The sequence below is a fragment of the Trichechus manatus genome, unplaced genomic scaffold, assembly GCF_000243295.1.
Source record: "Trichechus manatus latirostris isolate Lorelei unplaced genomic scaffold, TriManLat1.0 scaffold00040, whole genome shotgun sequence".
Classification (NCBI taxonomy): domain Eukaryota; kingdom Metazoa; phylum Chordata; class Mammalia; order Sirenia; family Trichechidae; genus Trichechus; species Trichechus manatus.
Window position 1 is genome coordinate 7,806,572 of NW_004443976.1, and position 20,310 is coordinate 7,826,881.

The 20,310-nt window shown below is 46.0% G+C and overlaps 1 protein-coding gene across 1 annotated transcript in view; it reads right to left on the reverse strand.

Annotated features, from left to right (window-relative positions):
- The window catches only part of SHISA6 (shisa family member 6), a gene marked incomplete at its 5' end in the record, with an annotated part of 359,526 nt that overhangs the window by 310,488 nt on the left and 28,728 nt on the right, over window positions 1-20,310 (reverse strand). The gene's annotated exons all lie outside the window — the stretch shown is intronic.

Consider the following 20,310-nt stretch of genomic DNA (forward strand, 5'->3'; position numbering starts at 1 on the left):
ACTTATTTTGAGCTCTCCACTTCATAATCCTGAAGGTGGCTTTTTGGGAAATTGGAGGGGGCTCCCCCATCTACATTCCATTTTGCAGACCAGGGCTCCTGAAGTGCAGAGTGAGCCCCTCTGGGTGGGGCTAAAGGGAAGCCCATTCCCTTATGTGTCTCTAGATCACAAGGGGTGAACACATGGTGTGACAGCAAGTCAAAGAGAGTATGGTACTCCAAATTATTTGCCCTCTTGTCTCTTTCCCCACCTGCTAAGGTGAAAGAACTTTTTACCTTGTTGAATCAGCTCTGGAACTCTAGTTTGATGTTCAATATCTAGATAATGGGTGAACAAGAGAATTTACAAGGAGCAAAAGAGTATAAGTTGATTTAGGTAATAAAGAGGTGAGAGACCTGCCAAGGCTGCTGTTCTGAGTTTGGAGGATTTTTGTAACAGAGGAGAGAGTTTGGGGATGCAGCTTATATGGCTATGAAAGTCATCAAGAGTGAAAAGAAGTCCCTGGGTGGTGCAAACAGTTAACATGCTCAGCTGCTAACTTAAAGGTTGGAGGTTGGAGTCCACTCAGAGGCACCTGGGAAGAAAGTCCTGGCAAACTATTTCCAAAAAATCAGGCGTTGAAAATCCTATGGAGTGCAGTTCTACTCTGATACACATGGGGTCACCTGAGTTAAATCAACTCAACAGCAACTGGTTTCTAAGAGTTGAAAAGATGAGGAAAGCTTTTGTAAACTAATTTGTTGTGTACTGCAAAAGTATCATACATCCCTTTGGTTTTCCTTCCAAGATACCAAGTAAAGTTTTGGATTGCTTTTTAATTATATTTGAGCTTTTGACTGTTGCCTCTTTTAAGGCATCCTCACCTCAAAACAGACAACTGAAAGTCACCCAGACTTTGTGTTAGTTATATTTAAGATTTTTTAAAAAATCATACTTGGTTGTTTCAAAAAGAAACAGACAATCTGAATAACCCTATAACTATTAAAGAAATTGAATTGGTACTTAAAACCCTCCCTACAAAAAAATGAACAAACAAATAAGCAACAACAACAACAAAGACATCCAGGCACAAATGGCTTCAGCTGGTGAATTCTACAAAAACTCACAACATGAAGAGAACACTCCCCACATAGATTTATGAGGTCAGCGTTACTCTGATATCAAAAATACACAAGAACATTACAAGAGCAGAAAACTACAGACCAATATTTCTCATGAACATAGACATGAAAAATTCAAAATAAAATTTTAGCAAATTAAATCTAATAATATATCAAAAAGATAAAACACCATGAGCAAGTAGGATTTATCCAAGGAAAACAAGGTTAGTTTAACATTTGAAATCAATCAGTGTAATTCATCAGAGTAGCAGAGTAAAGGGAGAACCATATGACCATATCAATAGATGCATAAAAAGCATCCCTTCTGATAAAAACTCTTCACAAACTAGGAATAAAAGGAAACTTTCTCAACTTGATAAAGAGAATCTCTAAAAAACATAAATCTAACACCACAATATAAAAGACTGAATCCTTTGCACCTAAGATCAGGAACAAGTTCTCACCTTTTCTACTCAATATTATACAGGCGGTCCTAGCCAATGTAATAAGGCAAGAAAAAGAAATAAAAGGCATCCAGAAGAAGCAAAACTATATTCATTTGTAGACGATATAATTGTCTACGGAGAAAATCCTAAAGAGTCTACAAAAAAGTTAACAAAATTAAAAAGGGAGATTCATAAGTTTGTAGGATACCAAGTCATTACGTAAAAATTAACACTATCAATGAACAATGGTAAAAATTGAAATGGTCACCTGTTTTAGAATGTGAGTACAAATGTGAATGTAAACACCACTGTCATCATAGTGTTCCCTCTAGGTATTCCCCTTGACCAAATCCTGGCACTGAAGTCCTCCACATTGTGTTTCCAATCCTCTTCTGTAACCAGCTCTCCCACTATTTCCCTCCTTGAGCATGCTGCTTCCAAAGGACAGCTGACTCTATGCATATGAGTAAAAGGTGTTCAGTGGTGAAATTCTCACCTCCCATGCGGGAGACCCAGGAACAATTCCCAGCCGATGCACCTCATGTGCAGCCACCACCCATCTGTGAGTGGCGTCTTGCATGTTGCTATGATGCAAAACAGGCTTCAGTAGAGCTTCCAGATTAAGACAGACTAGGAAGAAAGGTCTGGTGATCTATTTGTGAAAATCAATCAATGAAAACCCATGGATTACAATGGTCTGATAAGCAAGCAGTCATCGAGATGGCACAGGACCAGGCAACATTTCATTCTTTTGTGCATGGGGTTCCATGATTTGGGGGTGGACTTGACAGCAGCTAACAACAACAATGTTGTGTTATGAGATCCACCGTTCCTACCAAGACGCTTTCCCTTAACCACTTCACTCCTACCTTGGCTAATACTTCCACAGCTTTCCAACCATCCTTATTGCTCTACCTAGGACTTCCAGTACAATGTTAAACAGAAGTGGTGATAAAAGGCATCCTTGTCTTGTTCCCATTCTCAGGGGGAATGTTTTCAGCTTCTCTCTACTGAGAATGATGCTGCTGGCTGTTGGTTTTGCATAGATGCCCTTTACTCTGCTGAAGAATCGCCCTTCTATTCCAACTTTTATTGAGAGTTTTTATTGGGAATGGGTGTTGGACTTTATCAAATGTCTTTTATGCATCAATTGAGATGATCATATGATTCTTTTCTTTTGTTCTAGTTATGTGGTGGATTACCTTGATTTTCTAATGTTGAATCATTCTTGAAATACCTGGTATGAATCTCATGAATCTTATTATTTTTTTGATACGATGCTGAATTCTATTGGCTAGAATTTTGTTGACAATTGTTGCATCCATATTCATCAGACGTATTGGTCTGTAATTTTCTTTTTTTGTGGTGTCTTTGCCTGGCTTTGGTGTCAGGGTTATGCCAGTTTCAAAGAATGAATTCATGAATAATTCTTCCTTTTTTATGTTCTGAAATAGTTTGAGTAGTACTGGGGTGGGCTCTTCTCTGAATGTTTGGTAGAATTCTCCAGTGTAGCTGTCCGAGCCAAGGCTTTTGTTATTGTTGTTGGGAGTTTTTTTTATTACCTCTTCAATCTCTTCTCCTGTTATGGGTCTGTTCAGATTTTTGACCCCAGTTTGTATAAGTTTAGGCAGGTAATGTGTTTCTAGAAATTTGTCCATTTCCTCTAGGTTCTCACATTTGTTGGTATAATTTTTCATAGTATTCTGTTATGATCGTTTTTTACTTCAGTTGGGTTTGTTCTAATGTCCCCAACTCATTTCTTATTTGGGTTATTTGCTTTCTCTCCTGTTTTTCTTTTGTCAGTTTGGCCAATGGTTTGTCGATTTTGTTGATTTTTTTGAAGAACCTACTTCTGGTCTTGTTGATTTTTCCTATTGTTTTTCTGTTCTCTATTTCATTTATTTCTGCTCAAATATTTATTATTTCCTTTCTACTGGTGCCTGAGAGCTTCTTTGCTGTTCTCTTTCTATTTGTTCAAGTTGTAGGGCTAACGTTTTGATTTTGGCCTGTTCTTCTTTTTTGATGTGTGCGCTTATTCCTATAAATTGCCCTGTCAGCCATGCTTTTACTGTGTCCCAAAGGTTTTGGTATGATGTGCTTGCACTCTCATTTGATTCTAGGAAATTTTTAATTCCTTCTTTGATTTCTTCTGTTACCCAGTTGTTTTTAAGCAAGGTGTTATTAAGGTTCCATGTATTTGATATTTTTCCTTGCTCTTCCTGTTATTGATTTCTACTTTCATGGCGTTGTGATCGGAGAGAAAACTTTAAATTATTTCTACATTTTGTATTTTATTGAGGTTGCTTTGTGGCCTAAAATGTGGTCTATTCTGGATAATGTTCCATGTGCATTGGAAAAGAATATACAGTTTTCTGCTGTTGAGTGGGGTGTTCTGTATATGTCTATGAGGTCAAGTTGGTTGGTTTTGGCCTTTAGATCTTCTGTATCTTTGTTGAGTTTCTTTCTAGATGTTCTGTCCTTTACCGAGAGTGGTCTGTTGAAGTCTCCTACTATTATTGTGGAATTGCCTATTTCTCTTTTTAGTGATTCTGGAGTTTTTTTTTTTTTTAATTTTTAAACGTGTTTTGAAGCCCTGTCGTTGGGTGCATAAATATTTATTAGGGTTATGTTTTTCATGCAGATTTTTAACTCTTGGTCTGCTATTTAACTCTTTATGTGTACACATCTTCTGACTCAGACTGTAAGTTCTCTATGAGCAGAGAATCATTCATTCCACTTACTACACAGTACTTTCCTGGAACAGATGCCTGGAATAGAGTTGGTACTTGGCACAGAATAGTTGAAAGAGTGAATTAATGAATCTCCATCATTACGGAGTAAACTTCAATAACAGCAATTATACACTCCTAAGGTAGTTTCAAAAAAGAAGCCGCAAGGTTGTTGTTAGCTGCTGTCGAGTTCAACTCATGGTAACCTTACACAAAACAGAATGAAACGCTGCATGGTTCTGCACCTTCCTCACCATCGCCCCCATGTTCAAGACCACTGTTGTGTATATTGTGCCAATCCATTTCACTGAGGGTCTCTCACGCCCTCATGGCCCTCTAATTCACCAAACATGACATCCTCTTCCAGAGATGTGTCCATAGTAAGGTTGTGATTCGTAAAGTTTTCATTGGCTAATTTTCAGAAGTAGAACACCGGGCCTTTCTTCCTAGTCTGTCTGGAAGTTCTCCTGAAACCTGCCCACCATGGGTGACCAGATGGGTGCTGGGCAAGGTGCTTAAGTGACAACATAAACAGAGATGCTACCAAGGCTTGTTTCTTCAGAGGCTCTATTTAGCAGTGTTATATTGCAGAAGGCATCTTGCTCCTTCTTAGAGACGGGCAATGTTCCAAACACTCACTGGCCCCTGTGACTCACTGGAGCCCACAGGCCTAAGGCTGCTGGCCAGCCTCATCTCTCTGAAAGTCACCGTGAGTTTATTTTACAGGATAATCTAAGAAGCCAGGTGTTCGCCCAGGGCAGGCCTGAGAATGTGAGCCTGCTAATGAACACAGAAAATGCAGGTCAGTGCCCTGGCCTCATCTTTCTCTCTGTTCTTTGTTGCTCTTGGTCTCAGTGACCTTACGGCTGCAAATGAAAAATAACAGGAGGGCTGGGGAAAATGTGCAGACTGGAAGGGTTGGGGGAGCCTGTCTTACAAGCTCTTGTAGCCACTGCCAGCAATGCCACATACAAGGTCATACACTGCTGTGTGAACTTGGGCAAGATTATCAGCCTTTCTAAGCTTCAATCTTGTCCCCTATGAATAGGGATAATAATATTACTGACTTCATAGGATTCCCATCCAATGTCCTCTTAGGAAGTGAATTCACATGGGACTAAGGAAACTACCACTACCCGTCTGGCTTGTGTGTTACTATGATGCTAAAAGCTATGCCACTGGTATTTCAAATACCAGCAGAGTCACCCACGGTGGACAGGTTTCAGTGGAGCTTCCAGACTAAGACTAGGAAGAAAGGCCTGGAAATCTATTTCTGAAAATTCACCAACGAAAATCCTATAGATCACAACAGAACATTGTCTGATACAGTGCTGGAAGATGAGCTCCCTAGGTTGGAAGGCTCTCAAAATACACAGTGGATGCAACAATGGACTCAAACATACCAATGATCGTAAAGATGGTGCAGACCAGGCAGCATTTTGTTCTGTTGTACATGAGATCGCCATGAATTGGAGCCAACTTGATGGCAACTAGCAACAACAATAAGGACACTATAGAATCCCCTGTCCCAAAAGATGTGAATGATAAATCTGAGATGATTGCACAATGCTGATCCATTTATTGAACATGTACCATGTGTCTGGGACTGTGCTACTTGTTTTATATTGATTGTCCATTATTTCCACAAGAATCTCACAAGGAGATATTATTATTCTGTTGTAGGAAAAGGAAACAGAGGCCAGAGAGGGTAAGCACCATCTTTGGTCAGGGTAGCACAGCTCACCCACTCCTTCCTCTATGATGGTGCTCCCTGGTTGCTGCGTAGCCGGTATCATGGCAGGTGGAGTCTGGGAGGCCCTGAGAGCTCGTGCATGACCTTTCCAAAGGACTATGGAAGTGTTTCTGTAGATGCACCAGAAGGAGGCAGGCTGGGGACCCCAAACTGCCCACTGAGGGGAGGATTCAATAGCAAATGGAAGACTTTGCTGTTCTCAATTCCTTCCACAGAAAATACAGGGTGGTTTCTCTGCCACCTGGATGTCCTGCCACCTCACTGTAAAATGGCCTAAAACTGCAGCCCAGCCTGCCCCGTCCCCAAGCTGTCTGGGTGGCCATGTCTTCGGACGGTCCCCACCACCCAGCTCCACCTTCCCGCCCTGCCAGCCCTCCTCCAACAGCCTACTTCCTCTCATTTAATTCTTACAGGGACAGAAATGCCACATTTATTAAAGCGCAGGCTTATCTATTTCATCAGCAACCTAAGCTGCAGTGATAAATCCCTAAGCTAAACACACAAAGGGCAAGATGAAGCTTGAATACAGATTGGAATAAAGAAGCAGGGGAGGGTAGGTACTGGCCTTCACCCAGCTACTAACTGTCTGTCCCACCCACCGAGGGGTCTCTATCCAGGGCGGCTGTTCCTGCCTCCTTGTGGGGCAGGGGGTTAGGGCTGAGGCATTTATCCACATTGACACGTTTTCTAGATAGTTCTGGCAAAACCTCCACAAATGTTCTATTTAGGAAAAATTGGCTTTGTTGCATCTTGTAAAACTTCTGAATCATCTACATTGATTGCCTTCTCTTCATTCCGCACATACAGGCTAGGATACAAGGTGCAGGAGATGCTGAAGTTCAGGGCAATGAAGGTGTGGGACACAAAGATGAACAGGACACAGCCTGGACTCTGGACCCCAAGGAGCTCACAAACAAGGACAAAGTAGGAGACTCTCTGTAGAGGTCTCCCAAAATGTGTGGGCTTCACTAACAAGGTAACGTTCTGCTGCCTCCATATGGGAATCAAAAGTAGGAAACCATCCCAGACATTTCTCCAGAGCAGCCCAGTGGCCCTGACCCATCCAGTGCACTCACAGTCCACTTAAGGACACAATGAATCACTATTACAGTGGGAAATACAGACAGCAGCAATTAACAGCACCTGGCGGCTTCTTATACCGATGGGTCATGGTGGGAAGCACTGCACAGCCCCCTCCAGGCCACACTGTTGCTCTGATCTATGCCTTTATTAAAAGAACTCTCATAGTTTAACTGGTCACATGGTCACCCAAATTAAAGACTACATTTCCAAGCATACCTTGTAGTTAGGTGTGGACATGCGATTGGATCACGCGATGTAAGTGAAAGTGGTACGGCAACTTCAAGCAAATGTCCTTAAAGACATGGGGCATGTTCTCCTTGGTCCTTTCTGCCTCCTGTGGGCTGGAATGCAGACATGACGGCATGCACTTAAGCAGCCATCTTGGACTATGACATGAAAGCCACATGCTCAGGATGCCAGAGCAACAAGGTCGAAGGAGCCTGGGTCTCTGACCCTGTACAGCCTTTCCATGCCTGGACTAACTTCTTTCAGGAGAGCAAAACAGCAAGAGAAACTGTAATTTTAGGTATTCTGTCATTTGTAGGCACATGTAATCATAACTGCCACACCCTGTCTAATGTATTAAATGAGAGCATTCACTCTGTCACTCATTTATTCAAGAAAGAGTACTGAATGCCTACTAAGTGCTGAGATCTGTGCAATAGGCACTGTGCGCCGTGAACACAGGAAGCAAAGTAGGCATGTGTCTGTACTCAAGACACTTATATTCAGATTGGTCCTATTGGTTCTGCTTAGCTCTGGTGAGATATGTCTATGGCTATGCTCAGCTCTAGATCCCTGGGAGAAGGAAGTTTGTGGGTGTGCATATGTGTGTGTGTGTGTGCGCGCGCGTGCGTGTGCACACATGTATGTGCATGTATATGTGTGTATGTGTGTATGTGTGTATATGTGTGTGAATGAGATAAGTAGAGCAGAAAGGAGGAAAGGAAGACACAGAGGAGGAAGAAGAGGGAGAAGGAAGAGAGAGAAGAGAAAAAGAAAAGAGAGAGGAGAGAGAGACAAAACCCAGATTCTTTGACTTCTCTTATAATTTCTCTGGCAGCATCCACTGGAGAACCAGATACCCAAGTCAGCTCATCTGGCACCACACAGTCCTCTTCTAACCTTGCTTTGGGTAAGAACTCACAGCTATTCATTCCAGGTCCTTGCACTCACTTGGCGATTCTCATCCACCATTTGCTGTAGCCAAAATCCCTGGAGTCATTCTTGACTCCTATCTTCCCTCGTACCCTTCGTATAATCCATCAGCAAACGCGATCATTTCTCCCTTCGGATCGGTTCTGAACTCTTTATTAGATAACAGTTGTAACGATGATAAATTTCAAAAATCCAGTAATTGTATCACAGTTATGTAAGAGAACATCCTTGATCTTAGAAGGTATGTGCTCAAGTAGTTAAGGGTGAGGAGTCATATCTGCCACTTTCTCTCACATGGTTCAGTAGTAATAATAATGATGATAATGAGGAGGAAAGGAAGAGAGTGAGAATCAAATACGGTAAAATGTTAACAACTGGTAAAGAGCATACACAGGCTGATTGCATCATCCTTGCAAATTTTCCATTGGTTTGAAATTGTTGCAAATAAGCAGTTAAGAAAAAAATAAATAAATCCCGAAGCTGTATCTTTCTCACATCCACCCTGACTAATATCCTAGTCCGAGCCGTCATCTTCCATCACCTGGATGATGCAACAGCTTCCACCTCCTACTCGGTCTCCTTTCTGCTGTCTTTGCCCGTCCAGGGTCTATTCTCAACATGGCGGCCAGAGAGATGCTTTAAAACACAAGTCAGCTCATGCCACTGCTCTGCTGCAAACCTTCAATGGCTCCCTCTCATCTAGGATGAAACCAAAGACCCTAATGTAGACCCCAGGCCCTGCCTTCCTGACTTCACCCTCCCTCATGTCGGCACCTCCCTCCACTCGGCCACTCTGGTCTTCTTGTTCCCCAGATGTGCCAGACATGGTCTCTCCTCTGCCCTGATAATCACAGGCAGCTCCTTCTCTCAGTCATTCAGGCCTCTGGTTCAATGCTTTTCCTCAAGTCAGGTTCCTTCCCACCACGCTCCATCCCTTCCTGCTTCCTTTTCCTGCTTTGTTTCTCTCTGAAGCACCTCCCATCACCTGATTTTACATTACGTGACTGTGACTATGTTTCCTGTCTGAACATAAGCACCATGAGACTTGGGACTTGTTTTGTTCACTCTCATATCCTGGGTGCCCGGCACACAGCGATGGATCAAGATGGTTTCCGAACGAGCAAAGAGTGAACGTACTTGAGTCCCCACCCTGACCTTCCCCTGTCCTTGTTCCCAAGTGTTGTGAATGGGCTGGTCCTCGTGCATTCTCCACTGTGGGCCTCTCACCCTAGGCCCTCAAAGGCCTTCTCCAGCTCACGGTGTCTCTCCAAGCCCCTCAGAGGCCCCAACCCTGCTCCTCCCCACATCACTCACCCAGCTGAGCCATATGGAACCTCTACACTGGGCACACCCATCCCTTCCCACGTGCCTCCTGCGGCCTGGGACATACCTCCCACCTCCCAGGGACACAGCCCACATGTTAAAGGAAAGGAAAAGAGCCCCACCCCCTGCTCAGGGCAGCCTTCTCCAACAGGACACAGAGTTCCAGCTCCTTGCTGGCCTCTTTCCCAATTCTTTAATCACTGCTGTCTGCTTACAGAAAGGCCACAACCAACCTTTCCAAACAAATTCATCCCTGTTCCCCTTTATAAGCTTTTGGTCCCTTAAGCACTCCTGCCTTCCAGGCTCTTGTTCACCCCAGTTCACCCTCCACCATCCTCCCCACCTATTCAATCCCACCCATCCTTGAAGGCAGGTTGTGATGCCCTCCTTGGCCACAGCAGCCTCCCTCAGAACATTCTCAGCACGTACACCCATAATTCTGGTGTGGCACCTGTACTGCTAATTATCCTCGTGTTGTACAGTCTGGTCTTTCGGCTCTTGGATTTAAGCTCCTGAGCCAGGGGTGGGTCTTACCATCATTGAGCTCCCACAGCACTGAACAGAGAGCTCTGTGCCTAGTCAGTGCTCATACCCAGCTACAGATGGTTCTATGCTGTCTTTAGTTCCTAAATATCCTTTACTCTATAGGCAAATGAAGCACTGGTGGTTCAGTGGTAGAATTCTCCATGCAAGAGAGCTGGGTTCAATTCATGGACAATGCCCCTCAAGCACGGCCACCACCTGTTCATCCATGGGGGCATGCATGTTGCTGTGATGCTGAACAGGTTTTAGGGGAGCTTCCAGACTAAGACGGACTAGGAAGACAGGACTGGTGATCTACTTCTGAAACTCAGCCAATGGAAACTATGGACCACAACGGTACCGTCCACAGCTGATCATGGGGATGGCACAGGACTGGGCAGCATTTCGTTCCGTTGTGCGTGGAGTCACCATGATTTGGGGACCAACTTGATGCGCCCTGGGGGAGAAAAGCTCTGAGACCCCGCAGGCAGACGCTGGCACCTCCTCACCCTGAGAGCTAGAGAAGCTGCTCCTTAGCGCCCGCCATTGGGACCCCTGCACCTCTGAGGTCCCAGGCGGTGCTGGCCACTCCCCCTCATGCTTTGCAGCTCTTCGTTTTCCTTCCCCAACACCCTCTTGCTCTTGTCCTCACTGCACTGGGCTCTGTTGATTCCTCACAGTTTTGCCAATTCACCGAGGTAATTGTGAATTCTAACACTGTTCTCATGCCTGGCTTTCCCTCCCCCCTGTACCTCATTTTGGTCCCAGCGGTGCGTAATTAGTGGACCGGCTTGAGGACTCTACCTCTTCCCCTGCCATATGGTGAGGTCAGCCTCTGTCTGGCCCTCTCAGGCTGCGTCCAGGAAGGAGGGGTGGTCAAGCTGGCAGAGCCTGTGTGGTTCGTAGGCAGGACCAAGCCACCATGGCCCCTTGAGAGTGGTGACACTGTGTCAGGCACAGCTGGCTCGGCCCGAGCAAGGGCGGCTCCTCTAGCGTCTGGGAGGCTTGACTTCTGGGCACGTCCTTTCTCGAGACAACCCTGTGCTGGGGAAAGCCACTCACCCCCAGGATCAGAACCCTGGGACTCAGGACTCACTTCTGGAATTGCATTAGGTTATGAAGAGGGAGAGGTCCCTGGTGGCTCAGTGGTAGAATTCTTCCCACATGGGAAACCTGAGTTCGATTTCTGGTCAAGGCACCTTATACACAGCCCCCACCCACGGACACTTATGTGTTGCTATGATGCTAAATAGGTTTCAGTGGAGCTTCCAGATTAAGACAGACTAGGAAGAAAGCCCTGGTGATCTACTTCCAAAAATCAGCCAATGAAAACCCTATGAATCACAACAAGTCTGATCGGCAACCAACTATGGGGATGGCACAGGACTGGGCAGCATTTTGTTCTGTCATGCGTGGAGTCATCAGGAGTCGGCCGCTAACTACAACAACAAATGAAGGGGAGTTAACGACTCTCAAAACAGGCCGGATATTGAGAATGGAATGTGATTTGGCCTCCGGGCTTGCCTGGGCTCTGGCGCTTGGGGTCACAGAACCTTAAGAGAAAGGCAATGCAGTGCAGCCACTAAGAGAGTGAGCACTGGTTTGGAAGGAGCCACACCCGGCCTCTTTCAAGCTTGCACTGTGGACAGGCTGCCCCGGTGCTCATGCCCCGAAGCCTGCCGGTCTCCTGGGAGTGTGAGCGTATTTACACGAAGCCCATCAGGACTGCATAAGCTGCAGCAAGCAAGGCTCCAGCACAGGGCCTCCACGCGGTCAGCCCTCAACGGATGCCAGCTACTGCTACTATTATCATCTGAGAAAGGAATGACCTTTGAAGTTGCTCAGCCAGTCTCCCCCTCAAGCTAAAAATGCCCAGGTGGCTCCCCAAAAAATCAAAACCAAACCTGCTGCCATCGAGTCCAATCTGACTTATGGCAACCCCATGTGTTACAGAGTGGAACTGCTCCATAGGGTCTTCTTAGCTGTAATCTTTATGGAAGCAGATCACTAGGCCTTTCTTCCGTGGCACCACTGGGAGGTCTGAACCACCCACCGTTAGGTTAGTATACAAGTGCAAACCGTTTGCTCCACCCTCCACCCTGCTTAATGCATCCTGGCGTGGGTAGCTCACTACGTGGCCAGATGGTCTGTCCTGGGGCTCAGAACTCACAAGATGAGAACACCTGCCCTTACATGAGCTTACACCTGCCTCCTCTGGCGTCCTCTACCTGCCCCAGGTCCACACACTGGAGCAACAGAGAGGGTGCAGACCCACTGGCAGAGGACAGAATTTCACATGGCTGGAGGGGCTCCAGCCCCCCTCGGTTAGTCTGACTTCAGGCAGGGCTTGGGCTGCAGGCAGAGCACGCACCAGCCCCTCGCGGGACAAGACTCTGAAGCCCCTTGAGCCTCAGTTTCCTCATCTATGAAGTGGGTGTGGTAACAGTGGCTACCTCATGGAGTGCTACAAGATTTTAAACAAGTCAATTCATAGAAAGCACTTTAAAAAGCACTGTAATTGTTCCTTGCAGCATGATTAACAATAGCAAAAAGAAAAAAGAAAGCATCAACAGATGAACGGATACACAAACCAGTACATGCACAATGGAACACTACGCAATGATAAAAGAACAATGATGAATCTGCGAAACATCTCACAACATGGATGAATTTGGAGGATGTTATGCTGAGTGAAATAAGTCAATCATAAAAGGACAAATATTGTATGAGACTGCTATTATAAATATTCAAGAAAGAAACATTTTTTGATGGTTATCAGGGACGGGAGGGGAGGGAGGGGAAATCACTAACTAGAGAGTAGACACGTGTTAACTTTGGTGAAGGGAAAGGCAGTACACAATGCGGGGGAAGTCAGCACAGCAGGACCAAGGTAAGGGAAGACACTGAGAGGTAGGCAAGAATAAAAGAGAGACTGGAGGAACCCCTGAGACTGCGGCCCTTAGACACCCTTCTAACTTGGAACTGAAGTCATTCCTGGAGATGACCTTCCAGCCAAAAAAAACCTAAAACCTAACCCACTGTGGTTGAGTCGATTCCGACTCATAGTGACCCATAGGAAAGAGCAGAACTGCCCCACAGGGTTTCCAAAGAGGGGTTGGTGGATTCAAACTGCTGACCTTTTGGTTAGCAGCCGTAGCACTTAACCACTACGCCACCGCGGTTTCCCTTCATCTAAGGCGCTGTATATATATACTGGGCAGTTGTGTGTACCAGACCCAAAGCTGGGAACTGGGGATCGAGGAGTGAGCTGGGCCGACCCTGGACATCCCTCAGAGAGATCGCATAGCACAGAGCCTATTAACTGACTAAATCTTCACAGTCACACACGTCGGAGATCCTACTACCCCTGCTTTATAGACGGGAAACTGAGGCACGGAGAGATTAAGAAAATTGGCCACTACTCTCAGCTAGTGAGAGGTGGTGTTGGGTTCCGAACTCGGAACACCCTTTGTCAGCCCACTGCGCTGCCTCTCTGTGATCACGGGGAGCTCAGAGTGCCGTCAGAGCCCAGAAGTGGGACTAACCCAGCCAAGGGAGTCAGGGAATGCATCACTGGCGAAGGGAGAGCTAAGGTGGGACCTGGAGATAAGCAGGAATAGGCTAGGCTGAGGGGGAAGTGGACAAAGAGAGAATATTTCAGACAGAGCAAAGAGTGGGCATGTGTGTGAAGCCCAAGAAGCCAGAGGGAGCATGTCCTATGAGGAACTCAGAGCTGCTCAAGGTGGCTGGAGCTCATGGTTCAGTGGAGGGAGTGCTGGGGGCTATGGCTGCTGTGGAGCCCCCGGGAGCCACGGTAAGGAATCTGCAGAGCAGTGGATGGAGGGAATGGTAGCCCGCTGGCCATGGGCTGAGGAGTGAGTGGGAGGAGAGGATGTAGAGGCAGCAAGTGTAGACAACTGTTTTGAAAGGTTAAGCTGTCAGGGAGACAAGAGGTGAGACAGGTGTGAAACGGAGGGAGGGCTCACCCTTCTATTTTCAGGTGGGGAGAGAGGGGCACTTTTAAATGACGAACAGAGCCAATAGCGAAAGATACTGGGAGAGGCTGGTGGTGGTGGTGGTGGTGTTTGTCAAGTTGTTTCCAACTGCTCCACAGGATTTTCAAGGGTGTGACTGTTCAGAAGCAGATTGCCAGGTCTTTCTTCCAAGGCGCCTCTGGGTAGGTTTGAACCATTGATCTGCTGTTAGTGGAGTGCTTAACTGTTTGTGCCACCCTGAGACTCTCACAGTGGGAGGGGAAGATGGAAATCAAGGGAGCAAGGTCTCCAAGGAACCACAAATAGATGGCACCCAAATGCAGGAAGGAGAATAAGCCTAGTATAGCAGAAGGGACACTTGTTAAATGTCACCTTGTGGTTTCTACGCCTGGTTACCTGACTGGCTATAAAATCAGGACTGAGCAACACCCTGGCCGGCATCTCAGCTTCAGGAAAGGGAAGGGGGAAAGGGACGTGACACTGACTGAGCACCTCCTGGGCTCACGGCTTTGTGTTCGTCATTGATCTCACCCCTACAGAATCCCGCAAGGGGTGTATCGCCATTCATACGTTACACAGAAGAAAACACCGCGTGAAAGGTGACTGTGGATTGAGAAAGAAGTTCAGGGCAGGGGTTGACAAACTGTGGCCTGTGGTCCAAATCCTGCCCACTGCCTGTTGTTATAAATGAAGTTTTATGGGAACACGGCCGCTTTCATTACGTGCAACAGCTGCAGAGCCGAACAGCTGCAACAGAGATTGTATGGCCCGCAAAGCCTAAGACATTTACTATCAGGTCCTTTTCAGAAAAAGACGGTCAACTCCTGGTTAAGAGCACTCGGCTAAGGTCTAGCAGCCTGCTGAAGCTGAGCTGGGATTGAAACTCGGTTTGTCTGATCCTGAAACAGATCAGCTATCAGTGTATCGTATCACCCCCTTTATGGGGAGTTTCCTCTTGTAGAAACTCCTCTCTTTATGCTAGAAATGGTAACTGGTTGCCTGATTGGCTGTGGAGCCCACTGCTCCTGCTTGGCAACCAGGGCCACCTCATTAAAACAGACATCAGGGATTTTAAACAAAGCCCACCCTCCTCACAGTGTCCTACCCACTCCCTCACTGGCAACACTCTTAAGCCTGCGTCTGCTTTCTGTTCCTTGAATGTGCCAGATTTGCTCCTGCCTCAGGGCCTTTGCACTTGCTGTTCCCTTTGTCTGGAATGGTCTTCCTGCAGATCATCCCGTGGCTGGCTTCTCCTCGCAGTCAGTACAAAGGCCACCTCTTGGACTACATTATCAAAAGCAACTCCCTCTCCCCAGTGTTTCTCTAACACATCATCAGCCTCATTGTGTTCTGAGCATGTATCACACTCTGAGTTTTCATTTACTTGTTTACTTTCTGTCTCCTACTTTCTATCTCCATAGAGTGTAAGCTCTATGAAGACAGGGGCTTTGTTCTGACCACTGCTAAAACTTGAACTCAGTAAACCCCCACTAACACTTAAATCAGTGCTGTTCAATAAACATATAATGTGAGTCACAAATGGTAGCTGCATACATAATTTTAGTAGCCACATTAAAAAAGTAAAAAGAAACAGGTGAAATTAATTTTAGTAGTATACTCTATTTAACTCAACATATCCAAAATATTATCATCTCAACATGTAACCAATACAAAAAATTATGGAAATACTCTGTTTTTTTTCATACCAACTCTTTGAAATTTGGTAAAGCTCTGAATCACACATCAAGAGCCCAGTAGTCGCTAGGGACCAACACACTGGATGCCAAGACTTAAAATGGTGTTTCCCTTGGGTCAGATGCTGCTCTGATAGCTTTACACAAAACCTCATTTAGTCTCCACAATAGACCCAGGAGGGAGGGACTATTATTCAGCCCACTTTACAGATGGGGAAATCAAGGCACAGTCCAGATTCAAATCCGACAGTCTGGCCCCATAGTCTGTGTTTTTAACCACCACCTGAATTGCCTTAATTCTTAATTCTCGGATGAATCAAGTGATGGACTCTCAGAGAAAGGATCCAGAGTCCTGGGGAACTGGTGAAAACGAGAATACAAATGTGAAACGGCTCTGAAACAGACCACGTGAAGTTCTCACTACCTGGAAATCACTCCATCGAAACGCTCCCACACCCGGAAGAAAGCCAGAAAAGAAAATGCTCAATCAACCACAACTGATGTGAAAGAAGGACTAGCACCTGGGCACTTCAGGTGACTCCTACTTACCACACAAGCTTAACATGCTCAGGTATCTGCTTGTTGGGTCTAGACTGAAAGCCTTGAATCAGAAAGAAGAACAGAGATCTGAGGCCGGTGAAAGGAGTCAGCTGACAGCCTGAGCACCGGGGAGGAAATAATAATAACAAACGATAAAAAGCCGACCTAGAACCCAAAGAGGCCCCGGGTGGTGCAACTGTTAAAGTGCTCAGCTGCTAACCAAAAGGTTAGAGGTTCAGGTCCACCCAGAGGTGACTCAGAAGAAAGGCCTGGTGATCTACTTCCAGAAAATTAGCTACTGAAAACCCTATGAAGCACAGTTCTATTGTGGCACATGGGGTCACTTCAAGTTAGGGTCAAATCAACAGCAACTGCGGTTTTTTTAAAGCTCATATGGTTTTGCAATGTGGGGTCATTCCGTACAGGGGTTTCAGATGCGCATACATTGAAAACCCTGAGGGTATCCCTCTCATAGAACATTCCTCCAGAGTCCAGCCTGGGTTACAGCCTCTCTGAGCCCAGCCGGGGAAGTGAAGCTCCCAGCTTCTATCCACACTGAGCTGTGAGTCCTGGGTCAGTGCCAGAAAGGAGGAGGGGCCAGGCCGTGGAGCCTGGTGAGAAGCCTGGACGCTGAGAAACCAAGGCTTCTCGGCTCAGCCGCACCACCCGATGACCAGCCCACTGGGCCTTCAAAAGGACCAAGCCCCAGACATATTTTACAGAGCGGGGCGTGCGGTCTTGATGGGAGCTCCCCAACGTGCGGCTACATAACCAATACTCACGCTCTGGCTCCGGCATCCACTGGGGAAAAGGACTGTGACATCACTCCTTCACTCATTCACTCCCTAGACCAACAGTTAGTGAGCAACTATAATATTTCAAGTGCTGCTCTTGATTCTGGGGATACAACAGTGAATAAAAAACAAAGCCTCTGTTGTCGACATGGAGCTTACAGGGACGTGTCTTCTGACAGGAAGATAAAATGAAGAAGGAATCAACACACGTGCGCTGTCAGACGACGTAAGTGCTATGGAGACGGGAAGGCAGGGGCAGAGAACAGATGAGGAGGTTGGGAATGGCCTCTCTGAAGTGGCGACGTCTGAGCATCACATTTCACAACTCGAGTATCTGGTGGAGGAAAGTTTCCAGCCACGGGAACCAAGGGGGAAAACACACTGAGGCAAGCATCTGTGACAGGCTGGAGGGACAGAAAGAAGGCCAGCGTGTCTGGAGCCCAATGAAAGAAGCAAAAGGTCCGAGAAAGGGAGGCCAGAGGGCGCGGAGGGGCCGGCCACGCAGGGCTGGGGAGGTGCCCTCTCAGCTCTCTAGCCTTTGTTCTGGTTTCGCTGAAGCTTAATGACCCCTGACTCACGGCTCTCTTTGTTGTTGTTAGCAGCCTTTGAGTTGGCCCCAGACTTGGTCCCTGAAGGGAACTTTTCTGCTCATGGGGGATTAGGAGTTTCCACATCTAAAAAACGTTGCAGGATCCGCTCTCTATCATAAATAAAGTGTCTAGCAGAGGACTCTGCACACAGTAGGTGCTCAATAAATGGTATTTGTACTACTTGTGTTGTCATTGTTTTTATTATTATTATGGCAGTACCCTCACTCCACTCCTCGAACCAAAAATGTACGTGCTTTCAACGTCCAAAACCCTGACCGAGCCCATGGACCACTTTCGGTCCCCAGAGAATGTGCTGCAGGCAGGGCAAACCACAGGAAGGCCTGGGCCGGGGGCTCTCATCCCAGACACAACCCCACGGACCCCTGGTCTAAGGACGCCAACGGAATGCTTTCTTTTTCTCGTTCGATTCTTTTCTTTTTTTTTTGCTGCGCCTTGTGGATAGACTTCCATAGCACGGTCATGGCTAATCTTGAGTGTTTGCTAAGTGTCAGGACCTGTTTGAAGTGCTTATTTGATTTAACTCATTACATCCTTAAAAGAGCTCTAAGCAGCAGGTGCTATTAGCATCATTGGCCAACGAGGAAACTCACGAAGGCAAAGTAACTTGTCTAAGGTCACATACCTAGTAAGTGATAGGGTTAAAAAACAAAATCGGGGGATATATTTCACAGGCCATGCTCTTCCAGTGCTTCTCAAACTTTAATTGCTGAGGGGTCCTGCTAACATGCAGACGCAGGTGAGGCAGAGCCTGAGACTCTGCATTTCTAACAAACTCCCAAGCAATGCTGATGCTGCTGATCCATGGACCACATTCTGAGCAGCCAAGCACTGGGCTGTGATGCCTCCTCCTATTTATGGATCCCTTTCTTAATATCCTTCCGAAAGACTCTTGCTATCTTACTTCCATAATCGGTGGTTTGTTGATATGATGAGTGGCAAAATCACAGTAAATCTCCACTTTCAACACTTACCTGAAGTTCTGTTTAAACTGTTCAAATTGCAATACTTTGTGGCAAAGGATAGCAGCTATTTGGAAAAGCGCTTGTCAGTTATAAGCTGTAGAAGATGCAGCTTGTTGCAAAATTGCTTTTAAATTTAAGGGTCAACACTGAGAATGCTTTCTGAGCCAGGGAAACAATTCCTGACTCTTAAAAAAAAACAGTTGACAGCTCCAGTTGGAGGGATTTCTCAAAACTCCGATATGAATCATGTAAGTATAAGCTTTCCTTCTCAGCTCATGAGAAGAGAGAATATATACAGAAACTGGGAGAAATGACAGGTCTTCCTGCCCAATGAAGGGTATTTAAGGGCAAATCAAGACTGTCCACTTATTAGTCTGGGTTCAGCGGCTGTGAACGAGCTCACTTGCTTGTGAACGAAAGAAAACTGGAGCCCAGAGGGGTGAGGAGAGAGTCCCAGGGGTGCTTTGATGCCAAAGTGGCCTGAAGTTCCAGAGTCACAGACAAGGCTCTAGAGAAGCCTGACTCCAAATCCAGGGAAACAAAAATACTCCACACAAAGCCAATAATAATACCAAGTTAGGTTACACCGAAATCAACGACAGCAAGGGTCATTTAGAAAGACGCCTGTGTCTCTTCATGCCATTTCCATAGCTCAGTGATTCTCAAACTTCGCTCCATATTAGAATCACAAGAGAAGCTTTAAACACACTGCCTCCCCATGGCCAGGTCACACCCCAGTATCAATTAAATCACAACCCCTGAGTGTAGGGCCCCGGTGGCATTACTTTTTAAAGTTCTCCCAGGTGATTCCAATGTGCAGCCAAGTTTGAGAACCACTGGTAAAGCCTTCGAAGCCCCAGTGGCACAGTGGTTAAGAGCTTGGCTGCTAACCAAAAGGTCGAGAGTTCAAATCCACTGGCCGCTCCTTGGAAACCCTATGGGGTGGTTCTACTCTGCCCTACAGGGTCACCATGAGTCAGAATCGACTCAATGGCAATGGGTTTTGGACTGGGAAAAGCCTCTCGGTGTCCTCAATCATAAAATGAAAGAATTTACGTGGACCCGTCGTTCTTCACCCTGGCTGCATGTTAGAATCACACTAGGGAGATTTTTAAAAATACTGATGCTGTCACCCTGGAAATTCTAATTAATTCATGTGCCCAGGAATCATCATTTTTAAGAGTTCGCCAGGTGATTCTAATGGGCAGCTAGGTAGATAACCACTGGTCTAGATGTTTTTGCATACATTTTAAGGGCGTATGATATTAAGGCTGAAAATACACGTTAGACTTTTGTAAATGCAGATACCTCACGTTTACTTTTAAGTCAGGGATTTCCGCTGAAATCATATGGAAAATGTTGGATGGATATATCTATGCATATTTTTGAAGAAGGAGCCCTGCCCTGGTGGCACAATGGTTAAGCACTGGGCTACTAATCAAAAGATAGATGATTCAAATCCTCCAGGGGCTCCATGGGAAAAAAAACTTGGTGATCTCCTCCCATGTCATGGATTGAATTGTGTCCCCCAAAAAATGTGGGTAGCAACTTGGCTAGGTCATGATTCCTAGTATTGTATGATTGTGTTATCTGATGTGAT